Below are 20,702 nucleotides of genomic sequence, written 5' to 3' on the forward strand. Positions count from 1 at the left end.
CTCACCACTCCACTGACCTCCCTCTCATTTACACACATGTAATCTCTCTTGTTCCTACTGACCTTTATTCCTCTCCTCTCATATCTCCACCTTTCCACAGGGTCTCCTCAACTTGCTCCCTACTCTCTCTACAGATCACAATGTCATCAGCAAACATCACAGTCCACGGGGACTCCTGTCTAATCTCCTCAACCTGCTCCCTACTCTCGCTACAGATCACAATGTCATCAGCAAACATCACAGTCCACGGGGACTCCTGTCTGATCTCGTCTGTCAACCTGTCCATCACCATTGGAGATAAGAAAGAGCTCAGAGTCGATCCCTGATGTAATCCCACCTCCATCGCTCCTACCACAGACCTCACCACGGTCACACTCCCCTCGTACATATCCTGTACAACTCTTACGTGCTTCTCTGCCACTCCCGACATCCTCATACAATACCACAACTCCTCTCATAACTGCCCTAATTGTTCATGGCATAGATTCGTCAAGGTGCTGGAAACATTCCTCGGGGATTTTGCTCCATATTGACATGATAGCATCATGAACTTGCTGCAGATCAGTCGGATGCACATCCATGATTTGAATCTCCCGTTCCACCACATCTCAAAGGTGCTTTACTGGATTGAGATCTGGTGACTGCAGAGGCCATTTGAGTACAGTGGACTCATTTCCATGATGATGATTTGAGAATTTGTGACATGGTGTGTTATCCTGCTGGAAGGAGCCATCAGAAGATGGGCACACTGTGGTCATAAAGGGATGGATATGATCAGCAACGATACTCAGGTAGGCTGTGGCATTTAAACAATGCACATGTGGTACCAATGGGTCCAAAGTGTGCCAGGAAAATATCACAGACACCATTACACCACCAGCACCAGCATGAACTGTTGATACAAGGCAGGATGGATCACTGCTTTCATGTTGTTGAACCGACCATCTGAATGTTGCAGTAGAAATCGAGACTCATCACACCAGGCAATATTTGTCCAATCTTCTGTTGTCCAATTTTGGTGAGCCCATGTGTCTGGAAGCCTCAGTTGCCTGTTCTTACCTGACAGGAGTGGCACCCGGAGGGGTCTCCTGCTACTGCAGCCCACCTGTTTCAAGGTTCTATGTGTTGTGTATTCAGAGATGCTCTTCTGCATACTTCGGTAGTAACAAGAGCTTATTTGAGTTACTGTTACCTTTCTATCAGCTCAAACCAGTCTGGCCATTCTCCTCTGACCTCTGGCATCAACAAGGCATTGCCGCTCACTGATATTTTTCCTTTTTCAGGCTATTCTCTGAAAACCCTAGAGATGGATGTGCATGGAAATCTCAGTAGATCAGCAGTTTCTGAAATACTCAGACCAGGCCGTCAGGCACCAACAACCACAATGCCACGTTCAAAGTCACCTCGGTCATCTCTCCACCCCATTATGATGCTTGGTTTGAACTTCAGCAAGTCGTCTTGACAAGGTCTGTGTGCCTAATTGCATTGAGTTGCTGCCGTGTGATTGGCTGATTAGATATTTGCGTTAACAAGCAGTTGAGCAGGTGTACCTAATAAAGTGGCCGGTAAGTGTATAGAGGCCGTAAGTCTTAGCTCTACATTTTATTTATTTTTTGTTGACTGGGCCTTCAAAAACCATCTGCTCCAGCATTTCTTTGTCAGTTTCTTCAAGAAGCAGCTTTGTGACTCACAGATTCCTTGTGGTGGAATTTTTTATTTTTTTTTTATCAATGATGTTAACTGTTGCTGTGAACTTTCGCCAATGAAAGTTAACAAGTCACTGGCCCATTCTTTCACAATTTTGAGACCCTTCTTAGTCTATATGCCAAGATGTCCTCTCCCAACAGCATCATAGCCCGGGGCAAGAGTAGAGCACTGGGACCTCTGGTTTGATAGCAAAACAGAAACATACTTTACATAGGCATCAAAATAAATGTGGGACCCTGTGCTAGAGAGGCCCCCGGGCAACTGCCCAGCGTGCCCAGCATGCCCATGCATTAAGACGGTCCTGCTCTCAACGCCCTCCACGGCAGGTTTCACATCCATATTTCTTCTAGCGAATCGACAGCCAGCCAGTAGTCATTTTGCTGATCCGCTCTGTGTGTCTCCAGCAGCCTCATCAACGACATTAGTGCACTAAGCAGAAGCAGCACACGGTAAGGACTCAACCTCCATAGCACCGTTTGGCTCGTCAGTAACATTGCTGCTCAAAGCAGGACCAACATTTGGCATAGACACCATCCTCATAGCATCACTACACGCTCCGTGAGATTTGGATCATCCTCGCTCAGTCGTGGTCATTTATTTACAAGGTGTGGTGTCCCAGAAAAGTAACTAGTAATTTTGCCCAACGTTAAAGGGTGAATGGATTTCTAGTACTTAGCCGCTACAGAAAACCAAAATAGCAATTGCATGTACATACGCGCTTGCTACGTTTGATCAAAGTATTCAGTTACTCTTACACTTTGACCGTTGACAGCACCGCAACGTAAGTAACAATGGTGGTGCGCCGGTGACGTCACTGAGGAATTATTAAACAGGGATAGGGTTTTAATAAAACTCAAAAAGGGCCAACAAGCAATATGGACGAATGTAGTACGTACTGGAACCAGTTTACGTAGAACGTAAAGTGACAGGTCAAAATATACAAATTTATGACCTTGAGAGATGCTCTACGTGCTCTGTTATTTTTTTCCCCAGGACTTTCTGTCAGATGTCCGGCACTGTTTTCACCTCCCCTTCACTCACTACCACCATCATTAAACCTTCCAGAAGACCCCCCAATCTTTTAAATCTCCCCAAACTCCCAAGTGGTCAAGGTACCACCCCTTTTCTCCCTCTCAGTGTCAATCCTTTCTGTGATGGGCAGCCCTCCACACTGCTCTACACCCTTTCAGCCACTGGCCAGGAAGCTACAACAACAGCAATAATAATAATAATAATCGTAGTGGGTAGCACTGCTGCCTTGCAGTTAAGAGACCCGAGTTTGTTTCCAGGGTCCTTCCTGGTTTGCATGTTCTCCCCGCGACTGCGTGGGTTTCCTCCCACAGTCCAAAGACATGCAGGTTGGTGCATTGTCAATTCTTAATTGTCCCTAGTGTGTGCTTGGTGTGTGGGTGTGTATGTGTGTGTGTCCTGGATTTGTTCCCTGCCTTGCACCTGTGATGGCTGGGATTGGCTCCAGCAGACCCCCGTGACCCTGCAGTTAGGATATAGTGGGTTGGATAATTGATGGATGGATGAATAATAATAATAATAATAATAATAATAATAGAGCAATCTACAGGAGCCAGCAAGACACCACACAGCTGAAAAAGTGCAGAAGATCTCATAGGATCCACAGACATTCTCTGCAAAGAGTTGGAATAAACTTTAGGATCCTAGTCTGGACACGGACATTGCAGTAGCTGCCAACAAATTACCATGATAAAAAAATAAAATAAAATGATGATAATAATAATAATAATAGCAAAACAATTAGCACCCACTATTCCTCCCACCAATTCCCAGCTTTCAACACCGTCCAACCTCTGTTCCTTAGAGACAAGCTGACTGAGATGGGAGTAGACTCACACATGGTGGCGTGGATCGTGGACTATCTTACGGACAAACCTCAGTATGTTCGTCTCGGGAACTGCAGGTCTGACATTGTGGTCAGCAGCACAGGAGCACCACAGGGGACTGGACTTTCTCTGGTCCTGCTCAGCCAACATAAATAGGACTTCCAATACAACTCGGAGTCCTGCCATGTGCAAAAGTTCGCTGATGACATTGCTATGGTGGGCTGCATCAGGAGTGGGCAGGAGGAGGAGTATAGGAACCTAATCAAGGACTTTGTTAAATGGTGCGACTCAAACCACTTACACCTTAACACCAGCAAGACCAAGGAGCTGGTGGTGGATTTTAGGAGGCCCAGGCCCCTCATGGACCCCGTGATCATCAGAGGTTACTGTGCAGAGGGTACAGACCTATACAGTAAATATCTGGGAGTGCAGCTGGATGATAAATTGGACTGGACTGCCAATACTGATGCTCTGTGTAAGAAAGGACAGAGCCGACTATACTTCATTAGAGGGTTGGCGTCCTTCAACATCTGCAATAAGATGCTACATATGTTCTATCAGACAGTTGTGGCGAGTACCCTCTTCTATGCAGTGGTGTGCTGGGGAGGCAGCATAAAGTAGAGGGACAAACTGGTGAGAAAGGCAGGCTCTATTGTAGGAGTAAAGTTGGACAGTTTAACATCTGTGGCAGAGCGACGGGCACTGAGCAGACTCCTGTCAATCATGAAGAATCCACTGCATCCACTGAACAGGATCATCTCCAGGCAGAGGAGCAGCTTCAGTGACAGACTTTTGTCACCGTCCTGCTCCACTGACAGACTGAGGAGATCGTTCCTCCCCCACACTATGCGACTCTTCAATTCCACCCGGGGGAGTAAATGCTAACATTACTCAAAGTTATTGTCTGCTTTTATATGCATTTTTATTACTATTTAATTTAATATTGTTTTTTGTATCAGTATACTGCTGCTGGATTATGTGAATTTCCCCTTGGGATTAATAAAGTATCTATCTATCTATCTATCTATTATATAGTGCCTTTAATCTATCTATCAATCTATCTATCTATCTATCTATCTATATAGTGCCTTTAATCTATCTATCTATCTATCTATCTATCTATCTATCTATCTATCTATCTATCTATCTATCTATCTATCTATGTTCTCTATGCCCGTTATGTCCCACGTGTTTTATTGGTGGTCCCCCAAGAAGCAGGGCCACCTGCCAGTCACAGCCAGTGTCTGCCCCTTTCTGTACACAGAGGGTCTCCCGCAGTTCCATGGCTGCCCATTTTTAATGCTCTGAGGAGTCGGATAATCTCTATCTATCTATCTATCTATCTATCTATCTATCTATTATATAGTGCCTTTAATCTATCTATCTATCTATCATTATATAGTGCCTTACCCATCTATCTATCTATCTATCTATCTATCTATCTATCTATCTATCTATCTATCTATCTATCTTTCTTTCACTTTTCCAGGCTAACAATGTACAAATTTGGACAGCACATTATTGATTATAGGAGGAGGAGGAGGAGGTTGGCCTTCCGATTGCTGCTGCAGATCCTTAGCCTCAGAGCCCCCCAACTCCTTCCAGAATCATTTAATACATAATAGTCAACGTCACCATCAGCAGTCGCGGCCAAGGTGTTGGTTCACCATACCAGCGCATACCATCATTAAAAAATGCCCTGGGACTGCGATGCCCATCAGTCTCTGGAAGAATTCAAAGCTGTGAGTGCTTCAGCTGGGATGGCAATCATCACCTCTAAATCTGGGGGCTTTCAGAAAAGAGTGACTTGTTACCTGCAGTTAGGAGTGAGTAACAGGCCACGTGCGTAGAGGTTCTTTAATGGCACATCATCGAGTTGTGTAGTTCCTCGTAGAGCCGGTTCATTCCATGAAGGGTTCTTTGCATTGTAATAAAGAAGCACAAACAATCATAAATGTTTGGGGTTTTGGGCCCCATATACTGTAAAGCAATTCAAATAATTTGTCAGTGTTTTCTACTGAAGTACAACAGACAATTTATAGTGTTGCAACAGGAAGTGATGAAAATGATGGGGAAGGTCGTGATGGTTGGTGGGAGAGTGAAATCTGAGCTTAGCCGGTGTGAGTAAATCAGGAACTCGTTGGTATTTCACAAATCTATTCATGGCTACTTGAGGAGCTTGTTTGGAGGTCTACATTTCTGGAAACTTTATGTGGATGCATCTTTAGGAAACCAAAAACGGTCCCTTATGGCATCACTCTGAAGGACCACTCTGGCACCTTTATTTTTAACAGGGGAGGACTTCAAGTATTTGGGTCTTCTTCATAGTGAGGGTAGAAGTGACTGTGGGATTGTCCAACAGTCAGGGTGGGATTATATCTATTGACTGGATTGAAAACATCTTGAAATTCCCCAGGAGGACTTGGACGAGGCTTCTGGAGATCAGGTGGACTGGTGTGTCTGGCTCAGTGTGTTGACATCACAGTCTTTCTGTAGTGAGCTCTTTTACAAACTGTATGGCAGGAATCAGTCATGTGGCTTCATAGAGGGTCTCTTTGTGAAATGCGTTCAGTGTGCAGCCCACTATTTATTGCACCCTTCTCCTTGACATCTGCTGCAGGTCAGGTAGTGGAGCATACACTGGTGAAGTGCATTGCTGCACCCACCACACGAAAAAAACAGCTCGGGATCCTGGTTGGCAACCCCCCAGACAGACACGTGGTCCAGTCCCATACTCCGCAAATGACCCTCTATCTGCCACAGCCAGGTGTTATGTGGGTGTCCCCTTGGCCTGGTCCAGCCACTCGGGTCCTCAACAATAAGCTGGATCACCCTCGGATAATCATGCCACATGGCCGTAGTGCTGTAACTGACGCTCCCTCACCATGCAGGTCATGTGCCTCATTCAGGACTCCATGAGCAACACAAAGTCAAAACAGCGGGATCCAAGGACCCTCCGAAGAGACACACGTGAAGGAGTCCAGTCTTCATCTAAGGTCACTGGATGGCAGCCATGTCTTGCAACAAGGAAGCACCAGAAGTGTAAAGACTTGGACATTTGTCCTTTTGCAGAGATATTGGGAGCGCCACACACCCCTATCCAGTGACCTCATTACCCCCCATGCTCTCCCAATCCGTCTACTGACGTCATATAAAGAGTCACCAGAGTCAGGAATATCACCGCTGAGTTAAATAAACCTCTCGACGGACAGACACACTGCTGATGGCCGTGCCCAAGGGGTCATTAAAGGCATGGATGTTGGCTTTTTATCAGGACCCTCGCAAGCCCAAACACTTAGACCCCTCACTCATTCTTTCGAGAGCCCCCATCACAGCCTTCATTGGCTCTGTGATTATCACAGCATCGTCAGTAAAGTCAAGATCAGTGAATCTCTCCTCATCAACAGATGCCCCCCAGCCGCTGGACCCCACAACCCTGCCCAACACCCTGACTATGCCAGCATTGCACAGAGTAGGAGCAGAACACACTGCTGACGGACCCCAGAACCAACTGGGATAAACGCTGGATGCCAACTGCTACAAGTTACTTTTTATTTTTGTGTCTTTCACAGCACATACCACAGAAGTGATGTTCATAGTGGCCATGATTACATTCTGCTTAAACATTTCTATACTTACAGACGTTAAGCTCCTACATCGGCTACCTTCATGTTGAATCTGCCTATGATGACTGCCATTGTTTCGTATGAACAGCTGCTCTAATGAGCTTCGGTAATTTAGATTAAATTAGTGCACATGCATGCAATTTCTTGTATAGTTACGTGGCCTTCCTCTCTGCATTTGACTGCAGAAATGCTGACAATTTGGTAAAGAGGGCGTTGGGACCATAAGGTCAAGTCGCTTTTGGCACAACAGTCACGGTCAAGTTGCTTAATAAAACACCAACCTGTTATGCAACCTTTTCCGGTTTCTTGAAGTAGGAGGGTGCCAGTGGCCGAGCCCCCCACTTGCCAGCCAATGGCCCTCTGGCTGGAGGACACTGCCGCCCGGCCAGGCCAATCAGAGGCTGGCTTGTCTGTCCAGGGTTGTGCTGACACAGAGCTAATGGACAGGCTGACTTGCAGAGCCCTGCAGAAATGGGAAAAATGGGTGGGGGTGTAAGCTGGATAGGTGATCTGTGGTGACCCCTCGGAGTTCAACGGACCTGAAAGTCTGCTGAGTCAGACAATCCCTTCTACATAGTGGGGGCTTTGACGGCTCACTGACTCATCAGAGGACTTAAACAGCGTGTTAAAGTTAAACTGTAGGGCAAGTGAAGATGAGCCTGAGAGCGGCCTGCTTTATTAGACATCGTCATTCTTAAACTTCATTAAGATCGTCCTTGAGGCAATTAGGAGAAAACATGAAACAGGAACCCTTAACAGCTAACAATAAATCTTTCATTGTTATGACCATGACAGACGCCCTAGGTGCTCTGTTTTTTATTGTTTTTCCCAGAACTTTCTGTCAGATGTCCGGCTCCATCCTGCACTGTTTACACCTCCCCTTTACTCAATACCACCATCACTGGACCTTCTAGAAGACCCCACCCATCTTTTTAATTTCTCCATACTCCCAAACCCCCATGTCCAGGTACTACCCCTTTTCTCCCTCTCAGTCTCAATCATTTCTGTGATGGGTAACAACAACAACAACAACAACAATAATAATAATAATAATAATAATAATAATAATAATAGAGGACTCTACAGGAGCCAGCACGACACAACACAGCCCAAGAAGTGCAGAAGATCTGGGATCCACACACATTCTCTGCAAAGAGCTGGAATAAACTTTAGGTTCCCGGTCTGGACACAGACATTGCAGCAGCAGCCATCAAATTACCATGATAAAATAAATAAATAAATAAATAATAATAATAATAATAATAATAATAATAATAATAATAGCAGCAAACCAATTAGCACCCAGTATTCCTCCCACCAACTCCCAGCCATCTTTCATTTTTCAGACTAACAATGTCAGGTTGTTAAGAGTCTTGTGAAGCTGGAAAGGCAGTATTGACAAATTATTATAAGTAGAAATGTAGGATGATAATAATAATAATAATAATAATAATAATAATAATAATAATCTTCTACAGTAAAAAGCCAAAAAGATCTATTTTATAGTGCCTTTCATCCATCTATCTATTATAGATATGAAATGCACTATATAATAAATCAATATGAAAGGCACTATATAATAAATAGATATAGTGCCTTTCATATATCTATCTATCTATCTATCTATCTATCTATCTATCTATCTATCTATCTAGTATATAGTGCCTTTCATATCTATCTATCTCTCTACAGGGTGGTCCAGATCTAATTATGCAACTCTTAATGCAATGCAGAAAAATAATACAATTTTGGGTGATTGGCGCTACCAGTCCGGTCAAACATTTTGTTGATTTGGGAGGCCGTGCTCCTATGCATTGCAGGCGGTCCAAATTCCTCCAACATCCTGCGTTGCACGTTGTCATAGCGTAACGAAACTTGCATAATTAGATCTGGAGCACCCTATATTATATAGTGCCTTTCCTATCTATCTATCTATCTATCTATCTATCTATCTATCTATCTATCTATCTATCTATCTATCTGTAGTAGATGGCAGGGCACCACACATCTCAAAAAGTGCAGAATATCTGCCCATTATGCATAAAGTGTTGGGTTAAGCTTTAACTCTCTGGTCGGGACACAGATACCACAGAAGCTGCCATCAAATTACTATTATAATCAAATAATATAATAAACAAAATAAAACTACTACTAATAATAATAATAATAATAATAATAATAATAATAATACATGAATCTGCAGGACCTTCCAGGACTCCACATAGCCCAAGAAGTTCTAAAGATCTCGCTGATGGGGACCACTCACTTTTTCCACAAAGCGCTGCCTTACACCTTGATTCCCTGGTCAGGACACGGACACCTCAGCAGCTCCCTGATTACTGGGCAGTCCCACAATTGCTTCTACCCTTACTTGTGAACAAGACCCCAATGTATTTGAACTCCTCCACTTGTTGCAGCTGTTCGCTCCTAAGCCATGTTCACCTGTTGGAGCTTTTACTGGTGGGGCTGATCAATGTATGTGATGGTCATGATGTGTGAGTATTTATATGTAGTTTCTCAGGTAGTGATGGGGGTTTTGTGTGTATTGAAGCTTTTGAGTTTTTACACCCAGGGGTCTTTGGGGATCCTAATCCTAGGGCTTCTAGGTCCTTCTAGATAACTACTTTGCCTCTGACACAGTCCACCATCAGATCTTTCTTGGCATCACTAGACTGCCCTCAGATGGTTTAAGTTCCACCTTTTCGGCAGATACTATTTTGGGTTCTGGTGAGAAGAGATGTCAAAGGAACACCATGCGATCACGGGAGGTCCCAGGGATTGGTGCTGGGTCCTCTTCTCACTGTGCACAACCTCACTAGGCCCTGTCATCCATCGCCACGGTTTCCTACCACCATGCTGATGATACACACCTCTACTTGTTGTTCCCTCCTGAGGCCCAAAGAGTATCAGTTACAGTCTCTACAAATTTCATTGATTTTGTAACCTGGATGAAGGAAAACCATCTCCAGCTCAACCTGGCAAATATGGACCTCTTTGTTATCCCAACTCGTCTGTCTATTCAGCACCCCATTTTTGTTCATTATCGTTAGCACCTGCCAAGTCTGTATGCAGCATTGTGGTGGTGACCCATGGCCAGCAGTCCTTCTCCAATCGTGCTACAATGGTCTCTTGGTTGTGTAGATTCAATCTGTTGTGATGGGCGGCCACAGCCATTACTCGGCCAGGATGCCAATGGAATGGAAGGATGTGAGAAGAGAGAGACTCGATGAGGCATTACCTCCTCTGGGACGCTAAAGGGCAGTCCTCCTGAACGGCTGTGGCACCACAGATTCCCACAAGGCATGCTGGGAGTTGGAGTTTGGTACAGCCTTGATGGGTTCCGTGGGAGCCGCCAGGGGGAGCTGCAGAGCCCTATAATGGATTTCCACCACACCTGGAAGTGATCCCGGAAAACACTGCTGAGCCACCTGGAGCACTCCCAGGAGTGGAATAAAAAGAGCCTCCTCACTCCATTCGGTAAGGGGAGGTGGACGAAGATTACCAGAGAGGGAGTGGAGGAGGAAGGACTGAACGAGAGAAGAGAGAAGAAGAGAAGAGGAAAAGGACATGTGGGGCATTAGACTGCACTGTACTTTCGGGTTGGTGCGAAAAAAGCGTATAAAATTATAAAATAAAGTGTGTTGTGTGTCGCACTTGCGTCTCTCTGCCTTTCTGTGTCAGGTAAGGGCGGCTGTACAGCCCCCTGGTGGTCCACGCTATGTAACATCAACAAAATCTGACCTATCTGATGGAATAGGCAGTGCATTTCTCAAATATGTGCCGCTGCCCACCTGCCAAGTGGTTTTGCCTGCCTATGGCAAAGTCATCTCTGATGGAGGATCGCGGGAATCGTCAGGCAGAGGAGATCCTTCCATCAGATTGGCTGGCCCAGTGCTGACTCAGCTGTGGAATGGCCAATAAGGGGAGGCATTTTGATGGCCGAGGTCTACAGGACTCTAAACAAATCCAAATCCTATTGTGGGATGTCATTGGCTGTTGTATTCTGCTCTGTATTTGTAATATTTTTTATTTTTTATACTGTATTGTGGATTTGTTCTGTTCTGTCTATTATGTTGTATTGACCCCCTTCTCTTTGACGCCCACTGCATGCCCAACCTACCTGGAAAGGGGTCTCTCTTTGAACTGCCTTTAGGGTTTCTTCCATTTTATTTTATCCTGGGGAGTTTTTCCTTGTCTTCTTAGAGAGTCAAGGCTGGGGGGCTGTCAAGAGGCAGGGCCTGTTAAAGCCCATTGCAGAACTTCTTGTGTGATTTTGGGCTATACAAAAATAAATTGTATTGTATCTCTTGGTCCAGCCTATGTGGTGGCGCTTTTCCACTGCATAGTACGGCACAGCACGGTTCAGTACAGCTCACCTTGGTTCGGCTCAGTTCGGCTCGGTTTGCGTTTCGACTGCAGTTTAGTACCGCTTTAGAGTGGGCGGGATTATTCACGTGTCGTTAGAGTTGCGCCGACCTCCTGAAAAACTTTTTCGTTCCGCGTCGCCCCATCCAGCTCTCGCTGAATCCTCTCCTCGGCTACCAACGAGAGGAACGTCTGTACTTCCTCAATAGACCACGAAACAGCCATTTTTGGTTAAAACAAAATGGTGCGTCCGAACCTTCGGTGACTGTGCTAAAAATCTAGCGGGTCTGTTGTGTCTCGTGTCGCAAGTTCAGTGACGCAGTAATGACGATTTTCTCCGGCCAATCAGTGACCAGCAAAGTTTACACGTCACGTTTTGGTAACGGTTCAACGCGCTTGGAACCTCGGCTGAGGTGGTACTAAAAAAAGGACCAGGTACTGTTTCCAGTGGAAAACCCCCCAAAAGTGAACTGAACTGAACCGTGTCGTGCCGTACTATGCAGTGGAAAAGCGCCATTGGTGTCACACCTGGACTACTGAGACTCTCTGCTGGCATGTGGCACCACGGCACTGATTCAAAATATAGCAGCATGCCTGGCGTTCAACCAGCTGTCACACACGTGTGCTTAGGAGACAGCCAACAAGCCCCAAGGTGAGTGATACTACAAGAGATGAGATGAAGGGTTGATTGTATGTACTAATGTCTCTCTCTCTCTGTCCATCAACAGAATCAAAGAAGGTAAACCATAACTCACCCTCAATACTTCTGGTGGCTCCCATTGGTGATGTCACTTCCCGCCCTCCTTGATGACGTCACATCCGTCTGTCTGCTTTTATGTCATTTCCTGCCTCCATTTTCTATATAAACTCCATGTTAACCATCACTATTTTGTCAAATGCTCTTGTATTTTGATCCACTTTGTGATTTTTTTTTTTTTTCCATTGTGTCCGACGGACATTATACGGGGCCATTCCCCAAGTCTTTTTTGGAGTTTTCCAGACTCTAATTTCATTACACAGCCAAGGCGGGCACAGGTCACTTCCCATTTTAGGTCATTGCCTTGGCCTCCCTGTGCAGCACATATTAAGTTCAAATCCTTGCTGCTTGCCTCCTTGAAAATCTTGGGCCCCTGACAGTTATGGCGGCGCACCTGGACTCCCTGTAGGCTCCGGACTACGATGATTTTGCCTCCCCAAGCTGATCGATTGACGTGCCTATGCTACACTCAAGCTTAACGTCAATCACATTGAAATATCGCGTAAGCTTAATTAAATAATATCGTATCGCATGTCGTGTCTCATGATGCGTGGACAGTCTGGTAGCTCAGAATTTAAATTAATAACTGAGGCAATGGATCTTTTTGCAGCATTTTTATTTTGGCACGATAGGAGATCTGGCTTCACTTCCCGGGTCCTCCCTGCGTGGATTTTGCATGTTCTCCCCGTGTCTTTGTGGGTTTCCTCCCACAGTCCAAAGACATGCAGGTTAGGTGCATTGGTGATCCTAAATTGTCCCTGGTGTGTGTGTGTGTGCCCTGTGGTAGGCTGGCGCCTTGCCCAGAGTTTGTTTCCTGCCTTGCACCCTGTGTTGACTGGGATTGGCTCCAGCAGACCCCCGTGACCCTGTAGTTAGGATATATCGGGTTGGATAATGGATGGATGGATCTGTATCTCATGATATGATATCAACGATCACGAGTGCCCACCTTAGGACCTTAACATTTGCAAAATCAGATGTGATTTCATATTTGTAGCAGGCTGGCGCTCCATAGATAGCATTGCCAGATTGTTCAGTCTTTCCTGTCTCACAGTAGAACACAAGTTGTTCTTTATAATATACTGTAGCGAACTTACTGAATGATCTTCCCCTTTCACATACGGACACAGGAGGAGAACAAAAGATGCGTAAAGCCACACGAAGTTCTCCAAAGAGAGCATATCGCATTCAAGTCGCGGAATGTCGCGTCACGCACGTTCTTGACGTGAATCGCCCCATCTTTCAAATGACGTGACAGATCCTTTGAATATTTTGCACCTCAATTTGCACGAGATGCTGAGATCTCCTCCCTGCTCATGCGCTTCAAGTTTAAAATTGGACCAAAAATAAAAAAAGCGACATACAGTGGTGTGAAAAACTATTTGCCCCCTTCCTGATTTCTTATTCTTTTGCATGTTTGTCACACAAAATATTTCTGATCATCAAACACATTTAACCATTAGTCAAATATAACACAAGTAAACACAAAATGCAGTTTTTAAATGATGGTTTTTATTATTTAGGGAGAAAAAAACATCCAAACCTACATGGCCCTGTGTGAAAAAGTAATTGCCCCCTTGTTCAAAAATCACCTACCTGTGGTGTATCACGCCTGAGTTCAATTTCCGTAGCCACCCCCAGGCCTGATTACTGCCACACCTGTTTCAATCAAGAAATCACTTAAATAGGAGCTGCCTGACACAGAGAAGTAGACCAAAAGCACCTCAAAAGCTAGACATCATGCCAAGATCCAAAGAAATTCAGGAACAAATGAGAACAGAAGTAATTGAGATCTATCAGTCTGGTAAAGGTTATAAAGCCATTTCTAAAGCTTTGGGACTCCAGCGAACCACAGTGAGAGCCATTATCCACAAATGGCAAAAACATGGAACAGTGGTGAACCTTCCCAGGAGTGGCCGGCCGACCAAAATTACCCCAAGAGCACAGAGACGACTCATTCGAGAGGTCACAAAAGACCCCAGGACAACGTCTAAAGAACTGCAGGCCTCACTTGCCTCAATTAAGGTCAGTGTTCACGACTCCACCATAAGAAAGAGACTGGGCAAAAACGGCCTGCATGGCAGATTTCCAAGACGCAAACCACTGTTAAGCAAAAAGAACATTAGGGCTCGTCTCAATTTTGCTAAGAAACATCTCAATGATTGCCAAGACTTTTGGGAAAATACCTTGTGGACTGATGAGACAAAAGTTGAACTTTTGGAAGGCAAATGTCCCGTTACATCTGGCGTAAAAGGAACACAGCATTTCAGAAAAAGAACATCATACCAACAGTAAAATATGGTGGTGGTAGTGTGATGGTCTGGGGTTGTTTTGCTGCTTCAGGACCTGGAAGGCTTGCTGTGATAGATGGAACCATGAATTCTACTGTCTACCAAAAAATCCTGAAGGAAAATGTCCGGCCATCTGTTCGTCAACTCAAGCTGAAGCGATCTTGGGTGCTGCAACAGGACAATGACCCAAAACACACCAGCAAATCCACCTCTGAATGGCTGAAGAAAAACAAAATGAAGACTTTGGAGTGGCCTAGTCAAAGTCCTGACCTGAATCCAATTGAGATGCTATGGCATGACCTTAAAAAGGCGGTTCATGCTAGAAAACCCTCAAATAAAGCTGAATTACAACAATTCTGCAAAGATGAGTGGGCCAAAATTCCTCCAGAGCGCTGTAAAAGACTCATTGCAAGTTATCGCAAACGCTTGATTGCAGTTATTGCTGCTAAGGGTGGCCCAACCAGTTATTAGGTTCAGGGGGCAATTACTTTTTCACACAGGGCCATGCAGGTTTAGATTTTTTTCTCCCTAAATAATAAAAACCATCATTTAAAAACTGCATTTTGTGTTTACTTGTGTTATATTTGACTAATGGTTAAATGTGTTTGATGATCAGAAACATTTTGTGTGACAAACATGCAAAAGAATAAGAAATCAGGAAGGGGGCAAATAGTTTTTCACACCACTGTATGTTGTATAGGCTTTGCAAAACACCTGGACAATTCATAAATTAAGGAATCTATCATAATGTGAAACGGGCCTCATCTGAATTTTGCTTCTGGATCTTGGGATTCCTGATCATCTGCTTCCATGTCAGACCCGTCGGACTGCAAGTTCACACTTCACGAGAACGAGCTCAAAGTTCACACAGATTCAAATGAATAAATTCACGTTCGTAGTTCACCATTTCAATTTTGTACGAGTTCATGTTCAGTTTATTTTGTATTTTTTAAGGAGCTTGTGTGGCATCAAACCCCAATCCAGACTCTTTTCATACCTGAAGGAACGAGCTGCCCACCTCCATCTGAATTTCAGACTCCCTGGATGTGCTTAAGAAGCATTCGAAGGCTCCCTTGTGCTGTGAATTCCCTTCAAATTCATGGAAGGCTTTGTTAGGTTTTCGTATCTTAGGACGCGTAACTCGCTGACCTTTTCTTTTTTGCTCTTCACTTGTGGTGGTCAATTTTGTCACCTTGTTCCTAAACAGTTCCCCCTGTCACACACGTGCACATGGCAGGCAGCTAAAGGGCCTGAGTGAAGGCAGTTCTGAGGCATGCTGGGATGTGGCAGAGTGCACGGACTCTTTTTCTCCCCTTTCTGTAGACCATTCCCGGGAGATTCCACCTGGCTCTCTTGACGTCACTTCCGGGACCGAGCCAATGGAAGTAGACCTTACCGGCTCTGGCCCCTGTGATGTCACGTCCGGGCTCGATCCAATGAATGAAGAACGTGGGCCCGATCCGTATGACCTCACTTCCTGTCTTCCCCTTTAAAAGCCTGCCCTTCTTCCCTTTTCCCTCAGTCTTGTTCTGGACTCAGTTGTATGCACTTCGGTGCGGATTATTTGATAAAAACGACTTTTGCAGCCGGGATACCATATTATATGGGTGGCTGCCCCAAACCTTTATCTGTTTATGTCTCGTTATTGTGACACCCCTCAATGATGTTGATCTCTTTTGCAAGTCGCTTTGGATAAAAGCGTCTGCTAAGCAAATAAATGAAGGCGTAAACACCAGAAAGGCCAATGGATCCTCCATTCATCGTTTTCTCTGACCCTAATGTTGCAGACTGCAATTCGAGTCACTGGCATTTCATAAAAGAATCTCCTGGACGTTGTGCCAAGTAGGGGAAAGTTTGGGCAGAACCACAGCTGAGATCAGCTCCTCTGTTACCATAACTCAGATTGTTCAGGTCCTCTTCCAAAAATAGACAATGATTTCAATTACATACATAAATAAATCTCTTCCTTTGGTGACCAAAGTGGAAAACAAAGTATTGGGATGAAGGACTTGTTATTTAAAGACCCCCCGTGCTGTCTGTAATGCCAGATGGATTACCTCTGACCACACATTCCCACCAAGTGTCATGGAGAGGCATAAAATGATGAGTGCATTCATCGTGAGATCTTTAAATTGATCGCTAGATCTTTCTTTTATATAGCGCCTTTCACAATCAGCATTACATCTTTGCACTTTAAATTTCGAGTAGAGAATTTGAGGGCGTGAGGGCTGGGCTAACTGCTGGCTGAGCGTGGCTACGGGTGCGAGTGTGCCATGCCATTCAGGGGTGGTCCTGCCATTGTTATCTTATAACTGTTCAAGAGGGGGTATTAAATGGGTCGATGGATGGCTGCATATGCAATCGTTCAGATCAAGTCTGCTTGAAAGGGAGCATGATGGCATTAATATCTCTTTACCTTTCTCAGAATTAGGGGATGTTAAAAGTGGTGCCCCCAGGTCACTGATCTTTTGAATTCACATTGGTGATTTCAGTCAGTCAAACCCGGGTCTCCTAACTGCGAGGCAGCAGCGCTACCCACTGTGCCACTGTGCCGCCCCCAGTCATTATCCAACCTGCTATATCCTAACACAGGGTCACGGGAGCCAATCCCAGCCAACACGGGGTGCAAGACAGGAAACAAACCCCGGGGCAGGGCGCCAGCCCACTGCAGGGCACACACACACCCCCTCAAACATCTTTGGACTGTGGGAGGAAACCCACGCAGACACGGGGAGAACATGCAAACTCCACGCTGTGAGGACCCAGGAAGCGAACCCAGGTCTCCTAACTGCGAGGCAGCAGCGCTACCACTGTGCCACCTTGGTGATTTCATCCATCCATCCATCATCCAACCCGCTATACCCTAACTACAGGGTCACGGAGGTCTGCTGGTGCCAATCCAGGCAGGAAACAAACCCGCAAGGCACACATACACCCACACACCAAACACACACTAGAGACAATTTTGAATCGCCAATGCACCTAACCTGCATGTCTTTGGACTGTGGGAGGAAACCCACGCAGACACACATGGGGAGAACATGCAAACTCCATGCAGGGAGGACCTGGGAAGTGAACCCGGGTCTCCTAACTGCGAGGCTGCAGTGCTACCCACTGCGCCACCATACCACCCTGGTGATTTCATGCTTGGGCAAATTTGTGCAAATGAAATTTATTATAAAGTACATGTAAGATATGGGAGGTATGAAACTTACTGAAAGTACATTGGGCGTTATGCCATGTTAGCCATTTTGGAATGTTAGTGGAAAGTTAAGCAAAATGACCCATTTGATTGGCTCACTAGACAAATGGCTCTCAGGGTAACTCAGGCCCCTTCTTCAAGTGAGATGTAAAACAGAAACTGGAGTTCCCTGTGCTTATATAGACACCAGGAGAGATGCAGCATGGGAAAAACCTTCACGTGAGACCTCTTAGATGTAAACGAATAATGGCCTAATAGTCATATTGGACTGGCCACTGTCTGAACCCAGACATGTAGAGCAGCAATCAAGAAGATTAACAGGAGGTTAGGTTACACAGCACTTCAATGTGTGGAGTCCGAGTCAAGGAAGGTTATACTTCAGAAATCACCACTTGCCGGTGAGGTGTCATCTGCAGTGACGCACACCATGTTGACTCTTCGTTTTAAAAATGGACATAGCAGCACAAGAGAAAGTCCAGAGCAGCAGCGACTAGGTTGATTCAGGACCATTTGGGTTTGGGGCTCTGTTTCCACAAACGGAGTGGATGATTTGATGAAAACCTGATGGCCCACCCCCTCAGTGCTGAGAAGTGCAGGCAGATGGTGCAGTGCCATTGGGGAGCACCTGATCGGTCCCAACCCAAACACATGGTCCATATCATCAAAAGAGGACAGGGAATCCTGCAAAACATGGTATGGGTAACACTGAGTCCTCATCTCCACATCTGACTGTTTCGACAATCTGATTAAATGGGGTTACTGACTGAGACCCCATTTTTTAATATTTGATGTTTCTTATTTATCCTCAAAATGTATAGAAATACATAACTGCTACTAGTATACGAGGTGTGTATAAAAAATAACCGGACTGCTCTCGTTGTTATTGCTGTAGGGAGGGAAGGAGCAATACGGGTCAATGCTCTCTTATCTTAGGTGTTAACCAACACCTCTCATCAGTTTCAACATAATATCTCAAACAGTCCGACGCCAGCACTCGTTTAAGTTAGCCTTCTTCTTCTGCTACCGTCAGAAAAATGTTGTCACCGAGCCCACAATGTGATCTCCGAGCGGCAATTTTTGGCCGAAAAAAATAATCCTGGTAATGAATCTCCCACCGTACTCACCCAACCTGACACCGTGTGACTTCTTTTGGTTCCAAAAGTCAAAAGCACGTTGAAAGGGAAGCATTTGGAATCAACAGATGTCAGAAAACAACGACTTCCACCATGAAAGTCCTCAAGGAAGACATTTTTAAACACGGCTTTAAGGAAAAGAGCAAGCGTCCCCCGTCCGTGTGTGGATGCAGGGGGAGAGGAAATAGAAAGGGAAAAATAAAATTTGTAAATATGAAAATAATAAAACATTTCATTGCATTAATCTGGTTGTTTATTATGCACACCTCGTGATATATATATATATATAGGTGGCACGGTGGCGCACTGGGTAGCCTCGCAGTTAGGAGACCCGAGTTCGATTCCCGGATCCTCCTTGCATTGACTTTGCATGTTCTCCCCGTATCTGTATGGGTTTCCTCCCACAGTCCAAAGACATGCAGGTTAGGTGCATTGGCGATCCTAAATAGTCCTTGGTATATGCTTGGTGTGTGTGTGTGTGTGTGTGCCCTACGGTGGGCTGGCACCCGCTCGGGTTTGTTTCCTGCCTTGTGCCCTGTGTTGGCTAAGATTTGTTCCAGAAGACCCCGTGACCCTGTAGTTAGGATATAGCGGGTTGGATAATGGATGGATGGATGAATATATATATATATATATATATACAGTCATGGCCAGAAGTTTTGTGAAATATATATATATATATATATATATATATATATATATATATATATATATATATATATCTACTGTACTGTAGATAGATAGATAGATAGATAGATAGATAGATAGATAGATAGATAGATAGATAGATAGATAGATAGATAGATACTTTATACAGTCATATGATAAAGTTTGGGAACCCCTCTTAAATCTTTGTATTTTTGTTTCTCATTGGCTGAGCTTTCAAAGTAGCAACTTCCTTTTAATATCTGACATGCCTTATGGACACAGTAGGATTTCAGCAGTGACATTAAGTTTATTGGATTAACAGAAAATATGCATCATAACAAAATTAGACAGGTGCATAAATGTGGCCCCCAACAGAGATATGACATCAATACTTAGCTGAGCCTCTTTTGCTCCTTTGAGCTTCTCCACGCTGTCCTCCTATAGCCTCTGATGAGTGTCTGGACTCTGGACGTTGGTATTTCTGACCATTCTTCATACACAATCTCTCCAGTTCAGTTCAAATTGATGGACAGCCTGCTTCAAATCATCCCATAGATTTTCAATGATATTCAAGTCAGGGGACTGTGACGGCCATTCCAGAACATTGTACTTCTCCCTCTGCATGAATGCCTTTGTAGATTTTAAACTGTGTTTTGGGTCATTGTCTTGTTGGAATATCCAACCCCTGCATAACTTCAACTTTGTGACTGATGCTTGAACATTATCCTGAAGAATTTGTTGATATTGGGTTGAATTCATCGACCCTCAACTTTAACAAGGGCCCCAGTCCCTGAACTGGCCACACAGCCCCACAGCATGATGGGACCTCCACCAAATGTGACAGGAGGTAGCAGGTGTTTTTCTTGGAATGCGTGTTCTTCTTCTGCCATGCAAAGCTTTTTGTTCTGACCAAATAACTCCATTTTTGTCTCATCAGTCCAAAGCACTTTGTTCCAAAATGAATCTGGTTTGTCTAAATGAGCATTTGATACAACAAGCGACTCTGTTTGTGGCGTGAGTGCAGAAAGGGCTTCTTTCTCATCACCCTGCCATACAAATTGCTCTGAATTGTAGAACGATGTACAGATACACCATCTGCAGTGAGATGTTCTTGCAG

This window comes from Polypterus senegalus, chromosome 17, assembly GCF_016835505.1.
Source record: "Polypterus senegalus isolate Bchr_013 chromosome 17, ASM1683550v1, whole genome shotgun sequence".
In the NCBI taxonomy this organism is placed as follows: Eukaryota; Metazoa; Chordata; class Cladistia; order Polypteriformes; family Polypteridae; genus Polypterus; species Polypterus senegalus.